Source organism: Lepidochelys kempii, chromosome 26 (assembly GCF_965140265.1).
Source record: "Lepidochelys kempii isolate rLepKem1 chromosome 26, rLepKem1.hap2, whole genome shotgun sequence".
Lineage (NCBI taxonomy): Eukaryota > Metazoa > Chordata > Testudines > Cheloniidae > Lepidochelys > Lepidochelys kempii.
Window position 1 is genome coordinate 4,928,752 of NC_133281.1, and position 24,002 is coordinate 4,952,753.

The window sequence follows — 24,002 nt, forward strand, 5'->3', positions numbered from 1 at the left end:
CCAGTGGAGCTGGCATAAAGTGACTGCAGAGCAGAGATGAGTCCCCTCTATGGGGCCTAGTTCCTCTCTCACATCAGTTTTGCAGAGACCTAGTAGCTCCACAGTGCAGCGGTTCCTGACGGACACCCAGGGGAATGGCAGGAGGGCAGTGGGCTTACACTGGATGGATCAGTTGAGCCCATGCTGCTGCAGCCCATTCGGGGCCCCGTCAGTGCTGAAAGGGTTTGAACTAAACTAACGTGGGCGGAGACGGGATCAGAACTGGTATGACTGCTGTGTTACGTAGGACCCTCGTGGGGTGTTAGCACTTTTCTGCACACATACCAGACCCCTGACTACACTTGGAAGTGTAATTTACAAGCAAATTCCCTTGGGTACCATCAAATGAAATAACGTTTTCACCAGGGGAAGCCCTAGTGCAAAGAAGGGACAAGTGCCTGTACCCTGGGTCCAATGGAATGCAATGGAAACTGCTTTGTCAGAGATCAGGATCTAGTCCACAGTCCATAACTGGACAGGAAGTGGAGGGTGACGTTGCTTATCATTGTCATGGCGATTCAATGGAGATGGCCAAAAGCTGTGTCAAGAAGCCATTATCCTTCCCCTTCTCCCCACATCCCTGTGACAATGGTTTGATTTGGATCCAGGTCCCAAAATTCAGTGGTCACATATTTCTAGTTTAAGTGGTATGTGCTCAGAGCTGCTCCAACAAATAATTAGTTATAGGATGAAGTCCTGGCTCATTGAAGTCAGTGGGAGTTTTGCCATAGACTTCGAAGGGTCCAGGATTTTACTTCCAGTTCCTGCCTTCAGGACTTTATTACCTAAGGGATGATACTAAAAAAACTTGCTACCGTGCATCATATTTGCCCCTGCTTAGAAAAGAATGCTAGTCTGTGATGAAGGCACTTGATTGGGACTCAGGAAACCTGGGTTCGATCGCTGTTGCAAAATTCCTGTGTGACCTTGTGCAAGTTGTTTAAGGCTTGATTCTTAACACACACACGCACCCTCCAAGGTAGTCCTGTTCAAATCACTAGGACTACTCTTGGGAGTAAGTGGTAGTCAATGGGAGTAAAGGTAGCATAACCAGTCTTTTCATCAACCTGTGTTATTTCCCTATCTGTGATATTAGTGCCCTACCCCTCAAGTGTGTCATCCATTGTTTGTTAGATACCCAGACACCATGATGATTATCCCAGAAAGACCCATCGATAAATATTGTCCATATTCCCACACACTTTCATGGCATGGCTCATGGGAGGAAGCTCTGGGCTTGGTAGCTAAAACCAACAGGTAGAGCCAGAAGTAGGCTCAAAAATGCAGACCACCTACAAGAGATGTAGAAACGGAGAGAATTGGGAATAAGAGGGAGACAGCTAGAGCTAGGGTAGTTTGATTCTGATCCAAAGGCAATGGAAAGACTCTTAAAGGGCAGCGAATTAAGCCTTTTGCTATCACACAAATGCTACGTATTGGTTCCGGTTCTGGCCCGTCTCTAAGAACTGCTGTGGTCTATGTGGATGGAGTGTGGGTTCAGTTGTTGGATTTTGTTGGTCACTGTGATTTGGCATTTTCTGTGCATCATTGCTGGGAATACACTTAGCACAGGTTGGCTGGCACTTCTCCAGGCAATGATAAATGCAGATATTCAAGCCGCAGTGGACAATACAAGATGTTATGCCATACACCTGAATGCAGATAAGGTCTGGAATTGGAATCTTAGTAGCCCAAGACCGCAAAGCACGGCAGGTTGACACCATCAGGTGCTACCTTCTCCACCAGAAAAGCATTATGCTAAGACAATGGCTGTCCAGGCAGCAACAGGAGCACTGATGTCAGTACCTAATTCAGCAATTTTTATGGTTCTAAAGAAAAATAAATTGCCAACAGCATTGTTCCAGGGCTACCAACATGTTTATGGCTAGGAACCCACGTCTGCCTTTCCCCTCTTCATTGGACTCTGTTGGCCAGATAACTAGGGCTGCTCCTACTTAGCTGTATGTGGAATACGTGATCTGCTACGAGACTGTAGGGAAAACCCAGTGCTTTTTACTAGTGAATGGCAATTTTTGTCTAACACGTCTTTTCTCTCTCCGCGATTAAAGCTCATGGTAGGTTGAGATTTTTCTAACCTGCCAAAGAATTTGGCCACTGGCTACCGGAGGCAGGAAAACTTTTGGGTTTATTCATGGCCACCTGTCATGCCCCCAGCTGAACGATAGTCTGAAGTTTGCTATTCCATAAATCAGTTCCTCTTGGACATCATAACTCTTCTTTATACGTTCCTTCCCTCTCATAAATAAACTTCATTCCATATGTATATACTGCAAGGGGAAGGCTGATTTGCAGCCCTGTTCAGGCTGAGGTGGCATTTCTTTGCCACTTGACAAAATGCTCAAGGATTCTTTCCAGCTTCTGGGTGTGCCAGGAAGAAAACTTGCTCCTGTGCTCCCCTGCCTCATCCATACCACACTGGGATGTGACCCACCAGACCTCAAGTTTTGCAAGGGTGGGATGCGTCAGGGAGCTTCAAGGAAGACGTTGATCAGGTGGGGGAGTGGTGAGGGAGTTTTAGTGGGTGGCACTCTTTCTTCTGAATCAGGATAGAATCATGTGGGGCTAGGGTGCACTGGAGATGCTGTCCTTTGGGATGAGACTTAACCATAAATGTCCAGGATGTTGGGTTTATTAAAGATTTCATGGCCAAATTATACACTCAGGTAATTATGTCCTACCCTCCAGTTTCAGTTGGATATGAGATTCTTCCTCACTTTCCTACGTAACTGGTTATGTGTATGTTGTATGTAACTCCATGGACTTCAATGGAGATGCCTTGGCACAAAATCATTGTAAGGGACAGCAGAATCGAAATATTGTCTAATTCAGTCTATATATGGCACCCATCACTGTCACATTCTATCACTGAGAAAGCAAAATTATCTACATTTTACACAGGAGGAGCTGAGGCCCAGAGAGATTAAATGACTTGCCCAAGGTGAATCCAGTGTTTTAACCACACCATCCTTCCCCACTTGCAAATACTTAAATGCATTTGCTGAAATCTGCTCATTTAATGGTTCTCAATTGATGCTGAACAAAAAATCAACAATTCAAACCACACCAAAGCTTATTTTGCCCCTTCCCCTCTCCTTGTGTTGTATGTTTGCAGAGAGTGAGGATGTGGAACAACTTGGACGCTTGTCCAGTAATACGAAGTACGCTGGGAAGTGAAGGAGGAATTCCTTCTAAGCTTTACCTCCGTTCCTTTTGACAGGACAAAGGAAGGATCAGAGGTCAGCTGCTAGTTAGACAAAAACCTTGTTTCAGCTGCAAGAGTGGAGCAATTTAGGTCCCTTGCTATCCAAATGAAGAATGGAGCCCTCCATTTTGCCCTCTGGCTGGTATTTTAATAGCAGATTAATAGGAAATAGGTTTAAAGAGGCAGCCTGCTTTTTTTTTTTCATTTATTTATTTAAGCGGTGGTAAAACTGAAAATTAGCAGCAGTGGCAGCTGTATCCATGGGACTCTGTGCTGAAATCAACCTTCTACCACAAGCCCTGGACCCATGACATCTGTCACTTGAGCTAAAATGACTAACTCCATTGCAACCTTTCTGTATCTGGGCTTAGTCACAGCATGGAGAGGAGGGGGCGGAGGGGGCGGACACTTCACGGGGGCTTGTGCTCGCTTCCCCTATAGTCCAACACCCTTTCAAAACTAGCTACACTGTCTGCTCATGCAGATTTTAAGTGGGATGTTGTGTTTAGAGCCCTGAAGCCAAGTAACCCAATGAACAGGGTCTTAGGAACTTCTCCCAACCCAGCTTTATTCCTTACTTTCCCTTAACACATTCAGAATTGGATTAGTAGTTGTGCAATACAAATAACCAAGAAGCCCCAGTCCTGGAGCAGAACCCTATTGTGTTAGGTGTTGTACAAACATAGAGCAAAAAGACTGTCTGTGCCCCCAAAGAATTTGCCATCTAAATATAAGACACAAGGCGACAGGTAGACACAGACTGACAGATGGGGAAGCACAAGGACACAATATTCGGCAGCATGATAGGCTGGAGTCTCAGCACCCTGACTACCTAACTGGAGTCAAGTTTTTTGCAGACATCCTGGCAAAAGCAAGGTTTTAGGAGGTACATGAAGGAGGACAGTGGGGTGGCTTTGTGGAGGTTTTCAGGGAGTTCCTCCTATGTGTGAGGGGCAGCATAGGAGCCTGCCTCAAGATGCTTATTTTGAAAACACTCCCTGCAGATGCTCTCTCCCTCAATACGTAACAAGTCACCCCGCAAGGGTCTTAGAGGACATTCACAGCCCACAGAGCCTTGCCCAGTGGAAAACCTCCCAGCAATGTCTTCAGGTGGGGCAAGGGCTTGCCAAATACAAAGCACACTCTCATTAGCATTCGTGCACCCAAATCTGGTAAAATAATGGAAAAACACGGTCTGTCTGCAAAGAACCAGTTCACCAAAAGTTGGGAAAGGACTGTCAAACCTGAAAACTGATGTGTGTACCTTGGTCTTCACCACCCTCAGTTGAGTATTACAGTAGCATTGTGCTAGGAAAAAAATAAACCAGGAGAGAAAAAGGAGGGAAGTGACTTGTTTAAAGCCACTTAGCCTGGACAATAACTGATTCCCCTGGTTGCTAGTCCAGTAGATCCACATGGTTTCTCTTTGCTGCATGTGCTCCCCACTGGTGACAACTGTGCTGCACCATCTCTCTGAAAATCTTTCTCCTTTCTTTCCCCAGACCTTGAGTACTGGATTCAGCCCTGTTGTTTGTAGATGCAACTCGTGCTGAAGTCAGTGCTTCCAATTCACCACTATTACTCCTGCTTTCTGTCCGCACAGCACCATTGATTTCACTGCCGTTACAACAGCTCGTAGCTGGAGAAAAGCCATGGTGAACCAGGCCCAGGGTCTTTAAATCTCCTCTCCAAATCAGTACTTGCACGGCAGCTTGAGGGTGGAGCATTTGGGGAGGCTGTGGCTGGCGGATGCCGCTGTAGAAATAAATAGAGGTGCACGAGCACCTGTGAGTTGGTATCTGCTCCGCAAAGCTGCCCGAGCCCCATGGAGCAAACGATGTGCGCTCCGGCTGAATTACTGCCGCTGCCCAAATTATCATTTTGAATGGTTTAACTCTGCGACTTCCTCCGTGGAGAGCGAGGGGCGAAGATTAATCCAGAGCCAGGCACTTTAATCATGCCAACAAAGTTCTCTGTGAGGTGTTTAGGCCACAGGGACAGTGGTCACCCCGGTATAGCCCTGACATCCTCCCCAAAATCAGACTGGTAGCTCCACGTGGGAGGGGTATGCCAGGCAGCAGTCTCAGTCCCAATATCACCCCACCCTTATCCCAAAAGTTTTATGCAACTGTGCTTCATCCCACAGTGAAGAGCTGTGTGTGCCTGAGGGGGTAGGACTCCACACACCTGCGTTCTGTTCCTGGGTCCACCACTTACCTGCTCTGTGACCTTAGGCAAACCACTTCCAGTACCATCTTCTGCTATAAAGACAGCACATCTCCACTGGTTCTGTGGAGGGTCAAGGGTGGCTGAATACCCTGCAGGACTGGGTTCTTAGTAGAAAACCATGTGGTTTCTCTATTGAATTGGAGAGGCTGGAAAAAAAATAACCTTGGTGAGTGGTGAATCAATAGGAAAACAAATACTATAGTGAATTAGTGTGCAGCCTAAATGATGAGAAACTCAGAGATCCGGAAAACAGATCTCAGAGCAAGCACATGTGGCTGGCTGGCTGGACAGATAAATGGACAGACATCTGGCTCTCCCACAATATTTTGGCCATGTAGACAAATGCTAGCTGTATATGAAAGTCAAATTAACCACCCACATGCACTGTACTTGCATCCTGCCTAGGACATTAACCTAGCTGTGCAAAGGCTGGTACATCATCTCACAGCCTCTCTCATTACCAAGCAACCAAGGTAAAAAAATAAAAAAATCTGTAACCACAATGCTGAGTAGCAACCTGACACTTGTATTTATTTATGTATATTTCTAAGCTCAGACCTTGTTCAGCAATCTCTCCCATCTTTATTAGAAGTCAGTGTTGGAACAGATGTTGTTTCCCTGCATCCTTGACTTTATCTTGATAAATAATCCAACATACTTAGCAGGAATCATGGTGTCTTTATTTAGAGATTAGAGTTTGAGATGTATTTAAACAGCATCAGGAGAGTTCGTAACCCTAAAAGTTTTCAAGCAATATTGATATTACAGAGAAGTCAAAGTAATGTATCTAACTGTCACTAATCACCATATCATTTGAACAGTGTTCAGGGTATTTTATTATTTATTATTCCTAGAGGTGCCAATCAAAGATCAGGGCCACATTGTGCTAGGGTCCCTGATCCTATAACACAAAAACAGTCTCTGCCCTGAAGAGTTGACAATATAAGTATAAAACGGGAGCCCTGTATGAAAATATGATCTCTTGAGTATACTTCCTTGCCTAACTCTGAGCGGAGTCCTCAGTAAAGACCAATTATACACACACATGTGTTTGGTACCAGGACTGGAAAATGATGAAGTGTGAATAGTATCCTGATAATTTTCTGATGTGGTGCTCGTAGACAGCTCCAGTCTTTTGGCTGCTGTCCCTAGTTTATCTAGTTCATAGCATTATTTGCCTCCTGACTTTTAACACAGCTGTCGTCCTCAGCTGCCTTTGCTGCCAAGAATTACTTTGAAATCATAACTGAGCCAAATCAATACAGCTTTCACCTGCACAGCAAGCCAGTGGGGCGGGGAGGCAGAGTACTTAGCAACATGTACATTCAACGCATCTTACTGGGCTCCCAAAACATGGCCAGACATTATTCCCACTTCTGCAGATTCCAAATTTTTGTTTCCCTGCCCCTCAACTCATTTGAGTGTCTTGACAGTCCAGGGCAGACCTGCAATGAAATGAGCTTGGAACATCTCCATGGCAGTCATAGCATTTCGTCAGGCAGGTGACTTGCTGACTGCAAGGCTATGGACCCAATCAGCAAAAGGATAGCTGGTGCTGTCCAAAAGGCATGAATGAGCCTTTGGTGGCCCACTGAAGCATTAAGACAGAGCTAGGGAATTCAAAGGGAGTGCGCTTGTGGGATGAGTGAAATGAGTTGAATGAAATAAGACGTTGGTTATGGTCAGTTGCTCACAAAGAAAAAATGTGTATCTCCTGATTTGCACTAGTGATCTTAGTTACACTGGTGTAATGCCAAGGAAGTCAATAGTTATTCCTGATTTTGACCAGTGATCTGATTTACACCAGTGCAATGTCACTGAAGTCTGTCAGTAGTGATTTATACCAGTGTAGTAGAGAATGGTATCAGGCCCTTAGATTACCTTTAAGCTATCTTGATTTAAAAAAATGTCTTCTCCAGGCTAGCCTGTGCCCTTGTCGCTCTCAGAAATACAGAACATAAAGCCCCCTCTAGCTTTATGCTCATCCTTCCTTCCCCTTAGAGCCAAGTCTGGTGCAGAGTGAAACCTCTGCTCTCTGGATATGCCACACCATGAGCACATGGATGATGCCTTGCCTCCATCTACTTCCACTTGTGGCCAGATGAGCTACTGTTAAGAGCTTGTACAGAAGGGTGTTCTTGTGGTTAAGACACAGAACTGAGACTCAAGTGATCTGGGTTTAACGCCTGCCTTTGCTATAGACACCCTCTGTACTCTTGGGCAAGTCACTTAACTTCTCTGAGCGTCAGTTTCCCACTTTTAATATGGGGATAATAATGTTTCAGTTTTCCTCCTGTTTATCTATTTTAAATTATAAACTCTTCAGGGCAGGGACTCTCTCTCACTGCATGTTTGCATAGTGCCTAGCACAACAGAAGCCTGATCTTGCTTGAGACCAATGGGTTCCACTGTAATACTATTAATAATATTATTATGCCCATTTCATAGATGGGGAAACTGAGAGACAGAGTGGGGCAGTGACTTGCTCAAGGTCACAGAGTGAGGAATAGAAGCCAAGAGATGTGGGAAGACAGCCAGTCTTGTTCAGGTCTCAGTGAAGCCAATGGAATGACACCTATGGGGAGATCGGTGGGTTTTGAATTGTGTCCTTCGTGAACTTCTGGAAACCACAGTGCCTGCGGTTTGACCCAAGCCATTCCTGGTGGTGGTCCCTGTTCCACTGTAGCTGCTGGCACGGGTAATGAAATAATTAATTATCGGCATGCCAGTGGGTTTTATTGGTGCACTTACTGCCCCTTTATTGGCAGTAGGAATGTACTTTGCTAGCATTGGTGCAGGTCTGGCACAGATGGCACATCAACCCCCTGCTTTTTGTGTGTGCGCACGCGTGGATCTCATTTCACTTGTTTGCAATGAATTTACAAATCCTTTAAGCATGGAAAACTGAACCATCCCCCGGGGGAGACAGATGGAGGCAGAGGCATTATAAAGGCATTCAAAGCTGCTTTTTTGGTTAATATCTCTATGTGTACATCTACAGATGACTCATTAGTTTGTTTGACACTCCTGCCCTTCTCCTCTCTCTGCCTTTGCAGACACAGTGTGCTTCAGAGCTCCACTCGGAGGAAGTGCTTTCGAGACAAAAGTGAGACCAACATGGGCAAACTGTTAACGCAGCCCCTAGGTGCAATCCCTGCCTTCAGTGGAACGTCTATTTCCTCCTCTTGTGGGGTTTCATTTTAACACTGGTTTCAGAGGAACAGCCGTGTTAGTCTGTATTCGCAGACTACCCCCCTCAGACGTTCTGGTTAAACTTGGATTTATGCTGGAAATGGCCCACCTTGATTATCATGCACATTGTAGGGAGAGTGGTCACTTAGGATGAGCTATTGCCATGAGGAGAGTGAGTTTGTGTGTGTATGGGGGTGGGCGGGGGGGGGTGAGAAGACCTGGAAATGGCCCACCTTGATTTTCATACACATTGTAAAGAGAGTGGCCACTTTGGATGGGCTATTACCAGCAGGAGAGTGGGGTGGGAGGAGGTATTGTTTCATGGTCTCTGTGTATATAATGTCTTCTGCAGTTTCCACAGTATGCATCCGATGAAGTGAGCTGTAGCTCATGAAAGCTTATGCTCAAATTGGTTAGTCTCTAAGGTGCCACAAGTACTCCTTTTTCATTTTAACACTGGATCTGGGACTGGAGAATAAACTCATACAGGGCCCGATTGTGATCCCCTTGCTCACAATCAGGAATTTTTGATGGAAAAAAATGCTGATTTGTTGTTTCCCAAACCATTCACAAACCAGTATCCGGTTCAACACAACATCTGACTCAACATTTTTGATCAGTGTTTCCAGACTTTTCCAGAAGTCCCATTTTGACATTGCCAGACCAGAAAGTTTTAATTTTTGTGTTGAAACAACTTTTCATTGGTAAATTTACACTAAAAATAATTTTTAAGTCAAAATAAAAATGAAACATTTTGACCCAAAACAATGTGGGTTTTGGGGGGAGGGGTATTCAGTTCAGGAAAATTAAGATTTTTTTTTTTTTACTTTTCATCTCAATTTGGAACAAATTTTTTTTCTAAAATGTCAGATTCTGATGGGATGGGAGAAATGTTTCCCACTCAGCCCTAGTGCTGGTGAACCATATCTTATACCACCAGTGATCCCACTGATTCATCGGTTCCTAGATTATAAAGACAGAAGGATAATGGTGATAATCTAGCCTGACCTCCTGTGAAAACAGACCATGGAACTTCCCTGAATAATTCCTGTTGAACTAGACCAGATCTTTTAGAAAAACAATCTGTATCCAAACAATTAAAGCCAGTGGCTAAAATTCTGGCGCAGCCTAGAGGATGGGCTTTAAGGCACCCATATGAGAAGAGTGTTGTCTCCCTTTTAAATAGCCTGTGAACCCTCTAGTGGTACTTATCGTGTTCTGTGTTTTAGAAACCAACCGGCGCAGCAGTGTGCGTGTGTAGTTACGCCTTACATGTTTGTGTTTATTTAGTAAGCGTGGTTATCGGAACTCAACTGTGCCCCGGGTGGCTTCTTCCTATTATCATTGTACAGAAAGCAAAAGACACAACACTGCCTTGGAGTCCTCCTAAATCTGGGCTGATGTGGGGGCCCAAGTGTAATGCAGGGCGTCCCGGGGGGAGAGGGGCTGCACTAAATTATGCTAGCCTCCTCAGGACTACCTATGGCTTACAGCACGCCCCAGAATGTGTGTTGCCATGCCTCCTGCCAGGTTTGCAGGAGTGCCCTGTGCGCAATGAATTCTTCTCTAGCCCCTTGTGGGCTGTTTTGGACTGGAGCAGGAAGCAGATCCCAATGGGATTATTCATGGAATTATGTTCTGGTCAATAGGATTGAAGGCAACATATGCCCGCCCCCTCCCAAAAAAAATAGTAGCAACGCTTCTCTAATTCTCAGCGTCATGAGTCACTCTGTCTCTTTTTCAAATAACATACAAGCAAGGGAGCTCCGGGTCTGCATGGGACTGGATCTGTATTGAAGGACAGCTTGCCTGCTGCTTAGCTATGTTACAGGAATCAATGTCTACTCTGCATCAGCTTCTTGCAAAGCCCCACTAAGTCCTTCCGGCCCCAGCTCCAAGGCTCACTTTCTGCCTCAAGTTTAATAAATACGTACACAGCCAGAAATTGATTTTCTAAAAATGTAATATGCGCACAAAACCCAACATGTATAAAATACGCTAGCGTCCAGGGGAACAATTGAATTTCTTTCCTGCCCAAAAAATCAATTGTAAAAGTGTATGTAAAAATACAATGACACTAAACTCCAAATAATTAGGTGATTGTGCTAAGCGAACATCTTATTTAAAAATGGCTCAGCAGTATGCGTCTGTAAGACACAATCTAATCAGAAAGAAACAGGAAATGTAGCAGTTTCCAGGTGAGCAAGCAGAAATGCAGAAGTCATTGTATGTAGGCAAAAATATATATATACACACATCAGGGTTGGAAATGACAAGGGGAGGAAAGGAATCAACTACACAGACAGGAATAATAATAACCCATTGCCATCATTATTCCTCCGTGGAAAGCATAGCAAAAAGAATAAGGGGAAACATGAAATTAAATCAAATATGATTACCAAATAAATAGAAAAGGACTGGCTGTTTTCACAAAGCATGTTTTGGCACCAGCACTTGGCTGGAGGAGCAGCAGCAGAGAAATGAGAGAGCCTGGAAGGAATTGGACAGGAGTTCAGTTCCTGCAAACCAGAGTGGTAAATGGAGAACAGCATTTGCCACCCCCCAAGTGGAGGAAGAATAGTCCTGTGGTTTAGGCACTTGAGCGGGATTCAGGAGGTTTGAGTTCAATTTAGGGCTCTGCCACAGATTGCCTGTGTGACCTTGGGTAAATCACTTAATCTCTCTCTCTGCCTCAGTTTCCCATGTGTAGAATGGGGATAATAATCTGTCTTGTATATTTATAGCTAGTTCTTTAGGATAGGGACTATGTCTGTGTACAGTACCTAGCACAGGGGAACCCTTATCTCAGAAGGGGCCTATAGGTGCTACGGCAATAACGTTATAAAGAACAGGCCACTGATCCATCTGATCCAATATACTATCTACTGCCATAGAGGCACAGACCACATGTACCACATACCTAAGGACCTGGTGGCTCCTCCATCACCTGCAGGCTTTAAGACAGGACTGGGTGTCTTTAAAAGATATGCTCTAGCTCAACCAGAAGCTGTGGGTTTGATGCAGAAATTACTGGGTGAGGGTCTCTGGTCTGTGCTAGACAGAGGGGAGTTCCGACTGAATTTAAGCCCAGAGCTCTGCTCAGGTAAATATTTTCAAATCCACAGGAGCCTCAGCGCCTCCCGCGGGGCTGAAACCCCGAGCCTTGGCGTGACCTGTGGGACAGAAGCCCTGAGCCCCAGGAAATATTCGGTGAGAATTTAAGCCCTGGTTACTCAGGAGGTCAGGCTAGATCTGTGGTTCTCAGCCCGCAGCCCACTTGTGGCCCAATCTGCACGCAACTGCAGCCCATGTGACATCCTCAGGGCCATACAGGTAGTATATATAGTTAGTGACAGTTTTGTCTGAGTAAAGAATGCAGGAATTTAGTTCCTGGGGATCAGTTAACTAGTTTTAGGGTCATTTTTGACATACCCCATTTCTGAAGCACTCCCTTGCTTAACGAGAAGAGAAATGGTGAAGGAACAAGGCATGCCATTATAAGTGGAAGCTGGAAAAATTACACTTTTGTTGCAAGGACATGTAAATGGGGGTTGGACTAGATGACCTCCTGAGGTCCCTTCTAACTCTGATATTCTATGGTTCTATGATTCTATATATCTTGTGTGGATGTGGCCCACATAACAGAGAGCTGCACCTGTGGCCCAAAGAGGTAAATAGGTTGAGAACCACTGGGCTAGATGACCATAGGGGTCCCTTCTGGCCTTAAATTTTGTGAATCTATCCCAGAAGGCCGCCCTACCCAGACCAATGGTCAAACATTTGCAGCCAGCTGAGGAGCCGGAATTAATAGCCCCCTGGTTTCCATAGGAGAGGGCAGGAGGCAGAGCTTGACCAGTAAAAAACCCTTGACTCAGGAGCTGACTCCTCTCTCTGGGTTTCTTGGCTTTCAGGACTCTCTGCAAGGTCTCTCTGCTTGCTTAGGTGTCCCCTGAGGCGGTCGATAGGGAGGCGATGTGCTTGGGAAGCCGCCTTGCGGGTGAGAATCCATCAGGATCTTTTGCATGTGGCTTTGTAAATAAACAACATGAATTATTAACAACAAAACAATAATGATAGTTCATCAATAATACATATCCCAAATGATCGGCATCCCGAGTGCCAAAAGGTGCTTTTAATCAAATTAAAAATTAAAATAAGAAAATAATAAGTAAATCTCATCTAATATCTCCCCTCCTGTTAAACCAGAGCAATCAAATGGTCTGTCTACACTGGCATCCTACCTCCCTGCCTATGCTGGCATCCTACCATTTCAGACAAGTAGCCTATATAAACCAGTAACCCCCTGAAGGCATGTCTACTCTGCAAGCCGAGGTGAGCCTGCAGCATTTGGAGACCCAGCTGAGGTAGCCGTGAAACTGCGGCAGCAGCATGGGCTAGCTACTCAAGTGCTGTCCAGGGTCCCGGGAGGGGTTGACCAGACTTTGCTGCCACGGCTTCATTGCTTTTGTTGTTTGTGGGAACAGGTGGGAATCTTTATTTTTTAATTAAAAAAATCCTATTTTCATGCAAATGTCCTTAGCAATAAAGACTGAGGAAGTGAAATGCAATTATACCAAGATACCTGCATCTAAATAAGTTGCTTTTTTAAAATAAAAAAAATAAATAAATAACACAAAATCCACACGGCACCAGTTTCTCTTTTAAACTTCTCTGGCTTCCAGTCCTGAGCTGCTCCCATCTCAAAGTTTAACAGCTCTCATAATCAATGAGCACAGGAGCCCATGGTAGGTTAGTCATTCATCTTTCCCAATGGGTCATTTATCACGTGTGGCGGGTGTATTTGGGAAAGGGGGGGGGAAATCATGATTGAGCCTTTTCTCCTTGTTAGGATGTATTGTGGATGTATTGTTTCTTGACTTTAGCAAAGCTTTTGACATGGTCTCCCACAGTATTCTTGTCAGCAAGTTAAGGAAGTATGGGCTGGATGAATGCACTATAAGGTGGGTAGAAAGCTGGCTAGATTGTCGGGCTCAACAGGTAGTGATCAATGGCTCCATGTCTAGTTGGCAGCCGGTATCAAGTGGAGTACCCCAAGGGTCGGTCCTGGGGCCGGTTTTGTTCAATATCTTCATAAATGATCTGGAGGATGGTGTGGATTGCACTCTCAGCAAATTTGTGGATGATACTAAACTGGGAGGAGTGGTAGATACGCTGGAGGGGAGGGATAGGATACAGAGGGACCTAGACAAATTGGAGGATTGGGCCAAAAGAAATCTGATGAGATTCAATAAGGGTAAGTGCAGGGTCCTGCACTTAGGACGGAAGAACCCAATGCACAGCTACAGACTAGGGACCGAATGGCTAGGCAGCAGTTCTGCGGAAAAGGACCTAGGGGTGACGGTGGACGAGAAGCTGGATATGAGTCAGCAGTGTGCCCTTGTTGCCAAGAAGGCCAATGGCATTTTGGGATGTATAAGTAGGGGCATAGCGAGCAGATCGAGGGACGTGATCGTTCCCCTCTATTCGACATTGGTGAGGCCTCATCTGGAGTACTGTGTCCAGTTTTGGGCCCCACACTTCAAGAAGGATGTGGATAAATTGGAGAGAGTCCAGCGAAGGGCAACAAAAATGATTAGGGGACTGGAACACATGAGTTATGAGGAGAGGCTGAGGGAGCTGGGATTGTTTAGCCTGCAGAAGAGAAGAATGAGGGGGGATTTGATAGCTGCTTTCAACTACCTGAAAGGGGGTTCCAAAGAGGATGGCTCTAGACTGTTCTCAATGGTAGCAGATGACAGAACGAGGAGTAATGGTCTCAAGTTGCAGTGGGGGAGGTTTAGATTGGATATTAGGAAAAACTTTTTCACTAAGAGGGTGGTGAAACACTGGAATGCGTTACCTAGGGAGGTGGTAGAATCTCCTTCCTTAGAGGTTTTTAAGGTCAGGCTTGACAAAGCCCTGGCTGGGATGATTTAACTGGGAATTGGTCCTGCTTTGAGCAGGGGGTTGGACTAGATGACCTTCAGGGGTCCCTTCCAACCCTGATATTCTATGATTCTAGGATGCAGCTTGGCTGTGAAATACCCAGCCACCCAGTCTTCTCCCTTAACTTCTGCAATGCATCTCCAGAGCAATGGGCCTGATCCGTAGTTCACTGAGCTCAGTGCATTCCTGTAAGTAGCTGGGAGACTTTCCACTGACTCCAGTGGGTTTTGGATCAGGGCATAGGAACTGCTGTATGTGTACATCTAATACTAATTCCTCTGCCCCCTCCCTATCCCTCTGGCTACCATTGCGCTGGTTTGCAGAAGGAGAACCTGATCCTGCTGCTCCTGAATTCAATGGAAACATTCACATGGGGAGGAATTCTGAAAAACAAACAAAAAACAAAACCACACCATTGAAATCCATGGCAAAACTCTTGCCAAGTTCAGTGGGGCCATTGGTTTTGGTGGGCACAGGTTCAGAGCCCAATGCGCTGGGTGTCCTCAATCCCCGCAGATTTCTCTGACCATTAGGGTGCTGGGCCCTATGCCAGACTTGCCTCTGATTACCGTGTTGCTCTTTTGTCTTTGCTCAGTTATTGCTCTTACTTACTCTGTGTTGGCAGGGAGTGATTAAAGCACCAAACACAGTAACATTCATAGTGCAGGGAGTGTGGTCTGGACAGCGCCGGGGACTGCCGTTTGCAGAATAGATGTAGCCAAAAGAGCAGCCGCACCACGCTGCCACTGAGTTCTATGCCATTGTGCCTTGATTTCTGAGCTGGAGGTACCATCTGTAAGACCTAGCAGGAGGATTTGGTTTCTCTTCCACCCTCGCCTTATCCACTGTGACTCAGGGCGCTGCTCTGGGTTCTAGGGCTTTGACCTTTCAGACTACGAGTGCGACTCTGGCCCAGCGTGGTGAGTGACTGTGGGCTTGTCTGGAGCTGTGCCTTTGTATCGCTTCAGTGTCGATGCCACATACACTGCTGGGAAGGGTTCTCCCATCAGCATGGGTCATCCACCTCCCTGAGTGGCGGTATCTTTTCTTCCATCGACCTTGTGCTGTCTAAACTGGGGGTTAGGTTAAGTCAGCTGAGCGACGTCCGTCACTCATGGGTATGGACTCTTTCCCTACCCCTGCATGACAAAGTTGGGTCGACCTAACTTTTCAGCATCCCATCAGCCAGTTTGTGAGGGAGAGTGAGTAGCCTTAGGCTGGCTCCTCACTCTGCACTTGACAAGTATCCCTACATGAGCCAAACTGAGGAGAGAATTGGTTAAGTACCAGGTGATATATCAATTAAGAAGGTGAGTCAGCTCACCCAATAAGAACAGTTAAAAGTGAAACAGGGAGGAGAAGGGAAGGCTAGAAAGCAGGGCTATAGAAGCATAGACTCGCAGGGAAATGTGATCTTCCCTAGGGAGAAGGTAAAAGCCTTATGTTGTAGGGGAACAAGGACTTTACAACATACTGTAAGTAAAACATTTGGTGCTTAGCTTGCGTGAAGACTGTTTGCAACCAGGAATCCAGGGTGAGGGAACCCCACCCTGTGACATGGCTGTGTGGTAGAACGGGTTCTGGGGAACCTCCAGGTATGTCTACACCACAGTTAAACAACTATGGCTGGCCTGTGTCAGCTGACTGGACTCAGGGCTCAGGCTTTGAGGCTGTTTAATTGCAGTGTAGACCTTCGGGGACCTATTAAAACTGCAATTAAACAGCACTGAGCCGGAGTCAGCTGCTGCAGGCCAGCCGCAGATGTTGAGTTGCATTGTAGCAGGGTCTGTCCCAAAAAAACACTGCTGCAAATGGTTCTAAGTGACCCCAGAGCTGACAGCTCCAGGAGCACAGGTGAATTAACTGCAGATTTCCACTGTCAGGGTGGGAGACTTGGGCCCTGCATTTTATTCTGTTTCCTGAACTTGATTGTCCTCTGCATCATGTTTCCTGCTATAAACTGAAAACGAGAAAGAGCAGCTGAAGGTGAGAGAAGAGGGAGGGGAAAAAATCACCTGCAAACACAAGCAACACCCACGTCCGGCTCTCTGACACCTCATACCTGGCTTTCATTCCTCCCTGACCAGGTGCTAAAATTCAGGGCCTGGTTCCACTTATTTCTGACAGTTGCTAGGAAAGTGAAAACACTCTGAAGCCCAACAGCTTCCCCCCTAAACATCTCAGACCAGCCGTGTTCCATCCCCTAGTGAAGAGAGTGAGAAATGCAGGGGGCGGGGGAATGAGATGGAAGTGGACATTTGGCCAGGAGTGTAATGTGAGTTGACAGGTTAGTTTAAAAAAAACCCAATGAAATGCAATTCTCCTCTGTTCAGAAAATGAGGAGAGAGAAAAATCCGTGGAGGTGGATGGACTGAGTGAGGTGGGTAGTTTCATTCTCCCTGCCCCCCTTCTCTCCTGCATACAAGAGAGGTCAGCGCTCAGTAGCCCCCGCCGGGGGAGGGAGGGGGGAGAGAAATAATAAATGGCAAAGGGGAAAGAAATAGAAAGGATCAAGCTATGCAATCCCTGTGTACTCCTACGAATCAGATACGTTCAGGACCACTGGAAAAGTCACAAGTAGGTTTAGAGGTTGGGTTTTTATTTCCTTTCGCCTTTTTTACAATTTCCGTGGTTCATGTTTTTTACAAAATCCCCTTCCCCTGTGCTCCTCTTTTGATCTTTTTTGGTGCACTGCAGCTGTTAACAAAAAATACATCATGTTGGAGACAAAGTGAGTGTGTGTGAGTGAGTGAATGCACGCTCCCTCTTCCAGAGAGGAATCTTGAGGAGAAAAACGAGTGATCTGAATTGAGAGAGAGGGAGGGAGGGAGAAAAAGCAATGAGGGAGAGCTTTGATTCCACTATCCATGACTCTCTGCCTTTCCGGGGTTGGATTGTTCTAATACAGAGGAGTGTTGGGAGGAGGATTGTCTCCTGACTCGTCACCCCTACCCCCTTCCATCTCCGCTGGCCTAGTGACACAGTGCCTGGTTTTCCTCTGGCTTACATACCGGTTTTACAACTGTGCAGTGCCATTGTGTCATTATTTACACCAGAGTGCAGAGTAGGGGAGTTAAATGCCACTCTTTTTGATTTGCTCGGTTCCTCCACTGCTGAGTCTGGGTTACACAACCTGCTCTGTGCCCAGTCCACAGAGGAGATGGGTCTGTCAAGCTGTATTGACTCTTGCTTTATGCTCTGGATCAGTCCCCAGCATCGGCTGAGAGGGCAGCTACCACACAAGTAGGATTTGAACTGCTCAGAGCCCCTTATGGGATGGCTACCATCTTAGCCAACACCAGGAATTAAACCTAGCAACCACTGGTGCGGGATGCATATGAATCCCTACAGGTTGAGCTGAAAAGCTAGGTTCTCAGCCTGGTCAGAGCTATGTCTGCATTTGAGCTGGCGGGTGGGATTCCCAACGTGTTCCAGTTAGCTCCTAAAAAGAGCAGTGTATCTGCAGTGGCATGGACAGGGGCTTGGGCTAGCTGCCCTAAATACGCTCCTGCCCAACCCCCTGGGTCAGGCCGGAGCGTATTCAGGGCAGCTGAAGGTCCCTAAATGTGGGGGGCAACTGGCACACAAACCGTGGCCCCACCACTGTGCCACCCCTTCCCCAAGGCCTTGCCACCATTTCCCCTTAGGCCCCACCCTCACACCACCCCTTCTGCCCTCGCCTCACCCCTTCCCCCCCAAAACCCTGCACCCCGCGCATTCCTTTCACACTGTCCCCCCTGGTGCTTGCCATTACAGACGGTAAATGTGATGGGGCTATGGTCTCCTGCCTCACCCCCCCACCCCCGCTCCCTGTTCCAGCACCCTTGCCCTGGGTACATACGCGACAGGCCATGCCGCCATGGAGACGCTGCTATTTTTAGGCACGAGCAAACATTTGGAGCTAGTCTAAATATGTCGACACAAACTAGGAATCTCACCTCCCTGCTCAAATGTAGACATACCTGGATTCTCTGTGGATTAGGTGATGTGGGGGGCTTCGAACATGCTGAGTAGTTGGTTACGCTTATACAATACCTGGAGTTCGGAACTGGTGGTGTATCCTAGATAAGACGTCCCACTAAGCAGAACAAGTGGTTCATTTCTTTGGCAGGGAGGTGATGTCCAGTTACTTCATGAATCCACCTGGAATGCAGCAGCTTTGCAACTGCCCCGTACCTTGCAGAGTGAGCCCGTGAAAGGTGGGTGCAAACCACTGCCCTTCTGCATCAGGAGTGACTTCACACCCAGCCCACAGTGGCATAAATGGCCACACTGGGCAATGGGGACCCTGGGCGCACATGTTCCGATGCTGGGTGTCTCTTTCCTGCCCTGGAGCAAGACTGTGTAACTCAGCCAAAGTGATTTTGATGGGGTATACAGCTCCACCCTCCCTGACACTGAAACTATTATTGATGGGAACTAACTACTTGCCCCCGGTCAAGCTCAACAGAGGCCAGCAGCTGAATGGACTGTAGAAATGGAACTGCCGCTCAGCCGGAGGTGGTCCTTTGGGGTCAGGGTTGGAGCAGTTCTGCTGGAGTCAGCAGATGAGGAAAACTTGCCCTACCCCTGCCTCTGTTCTACCTCCTCAGTAATAACCAGAGGCCTTCGCTTTCTGAGGCTTCCCCCCTCCACCAGCACTGAATTCAGGAGGGAAAGATTGCCACAGCAGAAATTATATAGGTTTAAAACAAACAAACAAACAAAAACAGGAGTTTAGCTGTGACAGGATGGGGGTAGCTGAGATTAGCTTTATAATAACTGTCCCTGTTGCTTTGGTGCCTGCCTGTTCCTGGAAACAAACACTTGTGTTTTCCTCCCAGGGCTGATTATGTGAAGGTCAGTTTTGCCCCTTACTCTCCAAACACATGCGGAGTCCAGCTGAGCTCTCCACCTGATTTCCTATGCATTGAACTTCACAACCCTGGAAGACTCTCTGACAAGAAGACATGAGGCTTTGGCCATTATTTTTCTCTCTCTCTCCCTTCTCCCCCTTCCAAAAGAGGATTATGGGTTGCACCTATTAATTCTAGTCCTGAAGCACTGAATGGAACCTTTCCTCCTTGCAGAGTGTTTTATAACCTGCTTCCTCCCAAATCCCCTCTCTGTCTGGAAGTGTGCGTGTGTGTCCTTCCTTGGCTCAAGGAGAAATTGTTGGCAACAGAGTGAGGGTAGCAAGCAGCACGATTCAGGCTCTTCATGGCCGAGAAAACCCTTCGCGCCCCCCCCCCCCCGTTAAATAACACTTAGTTCCTATATGTCACCCAGGGATCTCAAAGCACTTTAGAAATGCAGGTATTTGTTTGCATCTATGGTACAGATGGGCAGACCGAGCCATGGAGAAGTGAAAGTACTTGCCTATGGTCACGCAGATTAAGTCAGTGGCAAAGCAAAGACTCTCAGGCTCTTGTATCAGCTGCTAGGCAATGCTCTCTCTTGGGTTCTGTGCTATTTTGAGAGAGACCGTGGCTCTGCATTGCCTTTCCAGTAACGCAGAGACCAGTAATTTAAGAGGAAGGAGGCCCTGGGCTAGGCCTCAGAAACCTGGAATGCAATTCTTGGGTCTGCCATTGACTGCCAGCATGACCTTGTGCAAACTGCTTAATTTCTCCGTGCCTCAGGTCCCTAGCTGTAGAACTGAGATGATCATATTCCCTTTGCTCTGTCAGCACTGTGCCATAGGGACTGTCTTACAGTACAGCACCGTGCACATCTCAGCTCTGATCTAGTCCTACCACAATATGAATAACTAACTCTGAATACAGCTTCTGAGGGGAGAAGTATCTGTACTGGGCTCCTATGCCAACACTGAGCAAAGTCTGGCTACATCCCTGCAAAGTTAATTTGGCAGCATCGAAGCTCAACTAGAGGGACTTGCATCCAATCCAGCAGCACACGAAAAACATAGGTCTGATTTTATGTGCGTACTGGTAACCAAATGCATCAAAGTTTCCATGTCCCAGGTTGCTCTGACCTCCCCTGTCACTTGTTCACTGAGTTGGTTTGCTTCTTCCATGTAGTCTTCTGTCTCAAAGCTGCCTGCAGGCGAAGCAAGCAGAGAGGTGCACTGAGCTTTGTAAATGTCAGCAGCATGCTTTATCTAGGCATGCCCATGTAAACTCTCCTGACCAAGTTGTTGACTGGATTCAGATGGGAGAGAGGTGAGAAGGGGATGCAGGTAATTAGCAATCCTATCGCTCCACTGCTATGGTTTCCTTTTTATCTCTGGCTCCTTCAAGGGGCTTGTCAAACAAGGCTGTGAAATGCAGTCCAGCTCCCACAGCTATTTCACTACTCCTGCCCCACCCCGGCAGATGGTTATTGTTCAGAGGTGCCTGTTATGGGGACCACGGCTCCCCCAGGGTGAAATGGAAGCCAGCAGAACCCTCTTCCTTCCCAAGCAGGTCCCTGCCAGGTCAACACCATGGACTTCCATGTGGCAACGTTAAAAAAAATGAACTATGTTGGACTAATTAAGTGGAAAGTAAAGATCTTTTTGTGAATGTTTCCCCTGAGCAGAAATTGATACCTAGTCATTACACCATGACTGTTCTTACTAATGAGGCTGAAACTGGGCAAAATATTTATACAGGATTAGGTGTTGTGAAAAGACTGGAGATAAAGGAAGCCCCTTCTATGCACTAGGGAATGAAGCACTGTTCAGAGGTGTGTTTGATAGAAGACATTGATCTCCAGGGCTGTCTGCAGTGCCGTAAAACAGCTACAGGCAAGGGCAGTGCCCCGGGGGGGAGCATGTTCTGGGAGCCTGGATTCTACTCCTGGCTCTGTTAGTGTGTGATGGCTGCCATCTTCTCTGACAGGGACTGCCAAAGCTGAAAGCATGACTTGTGATAACATGGGCTAGAGAGCCAGGGCTCCTGAGAGCCTCTGTAGATTGGGCACAAAGGGGGATTGGTAACACACATTGACTCGCAGGTTACATTCGCAACTGGCCATGTGACCATGGGCAAGTCACATAGGGCCAGACTTTCAAAAGAGTTCACCAAGCAGGCCCCTTGGTGACACCTAATGACAGATTTTCAAAAGATCTCAGTCCCCACAGTGCTGAGCTGTCTCGAAAATCTGGCCCTTAATCCTTATGTACTTCAGTGTCCCCACTGGTTAAAAGGGGAACATCATACTTCCCTTCTTCCAAAGGGGCACTGTCCTGTTGAATTCCTTCATGTCTGTAGAATGCTTTGAGCTTCACAGCTGGGAGGCCATAGAGAAGTGCAAAGTGGAACTACACTGTATAAAAGGCCTCTCTGACTGGAATGCCAGCTAGAGTCAGTGAGGAGGAGTCCAGTCTCCATGACCCATTCATGCCTTTGCCTCTCAACCGAGAGGAGGGACAGTTAGTACCAGTTCTGATGCTGGTTTCTGTGATGGGATCAGTAGTCCCAGGATCTCACAGGCCACTGGGTCAGGAGTGACTTTTGGTTGTATAGCTTCTTGCCCCCTCTCCATATATCTTTGTAATCTGTGTCTGTATAGCGTGTACACACACTCTCTCTCTCTCTCTTCCTTTGTTATTCCATTCATCTGCCTCTGTCAACCACTCTTTTTTCTGCTCCATCCTTCCTGTGATGTTGCCGCTCAATTTGGAGCTCAGCTTCTTGTCCTTTGCATTTTGTTCGCCCCTTGGCCCTGCCTTGTGCTGTTGCCTTCAGCCTTATCTAGTGTAATATTGATTTCTTTCTTTTTTAAACAGAGTGCACAGCGAAATCAATGATTGATGAGACGGAGCGAAGCAGCGGCATCCGAAGGACTGGGTTTGGAAGCCAACTGAATCAACATCCTAGAGCATAGCCGGTTGGGGAGCTAGGTAACAACCTGAGCAAAAATCTGCTGTTTCTGGTATAGCGCATGGAATGGAGAATCTGGTATGGGCAGACATAGATCAATTATTATAGGGTCATGTGCAGAGTGGGGGAGAGGTAGGGATGAAGAGAGAAAGGGAGAAAATAAACAATATAAGGCCACCCAGATTCATAGTGCTTAAGGCCAGAAGGGACCATTAGATCATCGACTCTGACCCCTGTATTACATTTCACCCTGTTACCCCTGTGTTTGACTAAAGCCTATCTTCCAGAAAGGCATCCAGTCTGAATATGGAGACTCCACCGTTCCATGGGCAGTTTGTTCCAGAAGGTAATCACCCTCTCTGTTAAAACATCTCTTTTCTTTCCAGTTGGAATCTGTTTGGCTTCAGCTTCCAGCCATTGGTGGTTCTTAATGTCTTTCTCCACTAGATTAGAGATCCCTTTAGCACCCATGAAGGTACTGATGCACCATAATTAAGTCCCGGCTCAATCTCCTTTTATGATAAGCTCAACTGAGCTCTCTACATTTTTCACTTGTGTTACGATGTATTGGATAGCACAGAGATGCTCTAATCAAGGATAAGGTCCCCATTGGGGTAGGTGCTATAGAGGGATAGACTTTAAAGGGCACTTAGGACCTCAGATCCCCATGAAAGTCAATGGCCGGTGGGCGCCTAACTCCCATTTGTACCTTTGAAACTCTTTTAATGAAAATATAGTGCCTGTGAGGCAAACCCACTGCTGGGCCAGCGCTGCTCACTTGCAACAGCGCCTCAGTGGAGCTTGCAGTGATGCAGCTCTCAGGCAGCCTGCAGCAACTCGGCTGCACTGACTCGTTGCTCAAGCAAAGACTGCAGTGGTCCACCTCTCGGGCATGCTGCAGCAGCCTGTCCAGGGGCTGGGTCAGATGCCCGCAGGCACAGGGATTTCGCTCTCGCCATCAGAGCCGCAAGTTAGTCTGTGCAGCAGCACTGCTCAGCTAGGAAACCTCCAGCTACCTCGCGGTGTTGCAGACTCCCTAGTTTTCCAGCCTGCCCTTGATCCTGTCCCTGCCTGAACCTTGTCCCAGAGTGCTTCAGCGTGTCCTACTCTGACCCTGCTCCAGCCCTGCACCCACCTCCTGATGCCCAGACCCTTAGAATGACTCCAACCTGGCTTCAGACTCTGACTATGATCCTGGTTTGTCTTGTCTACAGACTCTGTTCCAGGTTCTGACTCACGGCCTGTCCCTGGTTTCAGTGCTGCTCTCAGCCTAGTGCTGACTCTGCGTTCAGCATCAAACCTTGGTACCTGTTCTTGACCACTGCTCCAGCCACCAGGCCTGACAGTTCCTGCCCCCAAAGAACTTACAGTCTAAGAGAGGAGCAGAACCTAGATCTCCTAAATGGTAAGCCAAGAGCCCACCCACTCCACTACATGATAGAGAGGAAGGATTTCCTAGTGATTTCCTTGGGAGACCTGGGTTCAAGTCCCTGTTTTAATACAGACTTCCCCTGTGGCCTTGAGAAAGTCACTTAGACTGAGAGCCTGAAAAGTATTTAAGCCCCATT